Raw genomic sequence first — 3,626 nt, forward strand, 5'->3', positions numbered from 1 at the left:
CTCGGCCTCCCAAAGTGCTGGGATTACAGGCTTGAGCCACCGCGCCCGGCCCGTTTTGTTTTGTTTTTGAGGTGGAGTCTCCCTCTGTCGCCCAGGCTAGAGTGCAGTGGTGCCATCTCAGCTCACCGGGTTCACTGGAACTCTCTGCCTCCTGTGCTCAAGTGATTCTTGTGCCTCAGCCTCCGTAGCTGGGACTACAGGCATGTGCCACCATGGCTGGCTAATTTTTATTTTTAGTAAAGACGAGGTTTTACCACGTTGCACCATGTTGCCCAGGCTGGTCTCAAACTCCTGAGCTCAGGCAGTCTGCCTGCCTCGGCCTCCCAAAGTGCTAGGATTACAAGCATGAGCCACCACGCCTGGCCATCTCTTCACTAATTGTACACTTCAAGAGAGATTTATTGGGTACCTACTGTGTTTGCCAGGCCCTGTTCTAGAATGTAAGATACAGTAGTGAAAACATGCCAGACAAGTTCCTGGCCCTAATGGGGGTAGAACATCAATAAAACAAGCAAGATGGAGCCAGAGAGTGCCAAAATGTTATAATGTTACAAAAACGGAGTGGTGAAATCTGATTTAAGGTGGAGATTTACACTGGGTGGCCAGCAAAGTCCTCTCTAAATAGGGGAGGTCCAAGTGCCATCTGGGTGACAAGGAGCAACCAGACGAAGATGGGACAAGCATGCCAGGTGACCTGAGCAGTGGCAGGAGTGGCGAATGGAGAGGTAGGCCCGGGCTGGACACGGGAGCATGCTTGGACTGGAACCCAAGGAACACCATGGGCTGCTTTGCACTGCAAGCAGGTTGTTCTGCTTGATCCCAAACTGCAAAATGCATGCTCTTCCTATCCGTTGCCAAATAATGATCGTTAATGACAACCAGGCTCTGTTTATCACTTAGCAGTCCCAAATCACTTTCCTAGGTATGATCTAGCTGAAATATGAAGTCTCTATCCAAAGGTGTTCCTAGGAAACAGAGTTGCTGGACATTCACTCATGTTTGTTCTATTCCAAAGGCTGCATGTTCGCTCCACACAATGCCCACATGCATGTCTGCCACATTGGGCCAGCTTCCAGCAGAAGTATACCCAAATTTCAGGGGCTTATATGAGATAGAAGTCATGTCTTCCTCACTTAAAGTCTAAGCTTGTGTAGAAAGTGCCCTGTGATGCTACCAGGGGACTCAGGTTAGCTCTTCACTGCTGCGTGCAACTGGTGGGTAGAGCAGCTCTCCACCACACCCCAATGACACCCAGGTAGCTAGAAATCAGAAAGCGGGAGAGAGAGGAAATCCAGAACCCCATCCTGCTCACAGCTCACCAGTCAGAACTTAGTCACACAGGTACGCTCAGGGGGTAATTTAATTCTACTATCACCAAAAAACTGGGTTTCTGTTTACTATAGAAAAAGGAGACATTGGATATTGGGGAACAACTATCAGTTACTGGCATGGCTTTTATTTTTATATTTTTTCCTAATTATGAAAGCAATACATACTGCCAGAAATCCAGAGAGAGAGAGAGAGAGAGATATAAAATAAAGGCCAGGAGTAATTCCAGAGTTAACTGCTGTTTAAGGCAAACAAATTTTTTGTAACCTTAGTTCTCACTTAATAATATATCCTGGCCGGGCACAGTGGCTCATGCCTGTAATCCCAGCACTTTGGGAGGCTGAGGTGGTTGGATCATGAGGTCAGGAGTTCAAGACCAGCATGGCCAAGATGGTGAAACCTTGTCTCTACTAAAAATACAAAAATTAACTGGGCATGGTGGCAGGAGCCTGTAATCCCATCTACTCAGGAGGCTGAGGCAGGGAATTGCTTGAACCCAGGAGGCAAAGGTTGCAGTGAGCCAAGAGTGTGCCACTACACTCTGGCCTGGGCGACAGAGCGAGACTCTGTCTCAAACAAAAAAGAAGGCCGGGCACAGTGGCTCATGCCTGTAATCCCAGCACTCTGTGGGAGGCCGAGACGGGCGGATTACGAGGTCAGGAGATCAAGACCATCCTGGCTAACACGGTGAAACCCGTCTCTACTAAAAATACAAAAACTAGCCGGGCGAGGTGGCGGGCGCCTGTAGTCCCAGCTACTCGGGAGGCTGAGGCAGGAGAATGGCGTAAACCTGGGAGGCGGAACTTGCAGTGAGCTGAGATCCGGCCACCGCACTCCAGCCTGGGAGACAGAGCCAGACTCTGTCTCAAAAAAAAAAAAGAAAAGAAAAAAAAATAGCATATCCTGATAATCTTCCCATATCAATAAATATAGATCTACATTACTATCAGAACTTTTTTTTTTCCCTTGAGACAGAGTCTCGTTCTGTCACCCAGGCTGGAGTGCAGTGGCACGATCTCAGCTCACTGCAACCTCTGCCTCACAGGTTCAAGTAATTCTCCTGCCTCAGCCTTATTTGTCTGTATCTCTTGGATGCCTGTCAGGTGCTAGGCCCTATGGTGGTGTCTGGACGCACAAGAGAGAGCAAGACAAAGTTCCCGCTCAATGAATTTTGTTTCCCCTATTGTTTACAAATGCTTTGATTTGACTTGTAGATATTTGTCAACCATAAGTACCTTGGTTCTGTCGAAGAACTAAGAACACTTTAAGCTGAAATTCTTTTTTTAATTTTATTATTATTATTATTTTTTGAGACAGGGTCTCGCTCTGTCGCCCAGGCTGGAGTGCAGTGGCCGGATCTCAGCTCACTGCAACCTCTGCCTCACAGGTTCAAGTAATTCTCCTGCCTCAGCCTTATTTGTCTGTATCTCTTGGATGCCTGTCAGGTGCTAGGCCCTATGGTGGTGTCTGGACGCACAAGAGAGAGCAAGACAAAGTTCCCGCTCAATGAATTTTGTTTCCCCTATTGTTTACAAATGCTTTGATTTGACTTGTAGATATTTGTCAACCATAAGTACCTTGGTTCTGTCGAAGAACTAAGAACACTTTAAGCTGAAATTCTTTTTTTAATTTTATTATTATTATTATTTTTTGAGACAGGGTCTCGCTCTGTCGCCCAGGCTGGAGTGCAGTGGCCGGATCTCAGCTCACTGCAAGCTCCGCCTCCCGGGTTTACACCATTCTCCTGCCTCAGCCTCCCAAGTAGCTGGGACTACAGGCGCCCGCCACCTCGCCCGGCTAGTTTTTTGTATTTTTTTTAGTAGAGACGGGGTTTCACCGTATTAGCCAGGATGGTCTCGATCTCCTGACCACGTGATCCGCCAGTCTTGACCTCCCAAAGTGCTGGGATTACAGGCTTGAGCCACCGCGCCCGGCCTGAAATTCTTTTTAATTGAGATGGAGTCTCACTCTGTCACCCAGGCTGGCCTGCCATGGCATGATCTCGGCTCACTGCAGCTTCTGCCTCCTGGGTTCAAGTGATCCTCTCACCTCAGCCTCCTGAGTAGCTGAATTACAGGCACATGCCACCACGCCCGGTTAATTTTTGTATTTTTAGTAGAGATGGGATTTCACCATGTTGGCTATGCTGGTCTCAAACTCCTGACCTCAAGTGATCCCCCCCGCCCTTGGCCTCCCAAAGTGCTGGGATTACAGGCGTGAGCCACTATGCCTGGCCACGATCATACCTTCTCATGGCATGTTTGGACCATAATTTATGCACTCCCTATGGTGTACTG

Source organism: Colobus angolensis, unplaced genomic scaffold, assembly GCF_000951035.1.
Source record: "Colobus angolensis palliatus isolate OR3802 unplaced genomic scaffold, Cang.pa_1.0 Scaffold72, whole genome shotgun sequence".
Taxonomy (NCBI): domain Eukaryota; kingdom Metazoa; phylum Chordata; class Mammalia; order Primates; family Cercopithecidae; genus Colobus; species Colobus angolensis.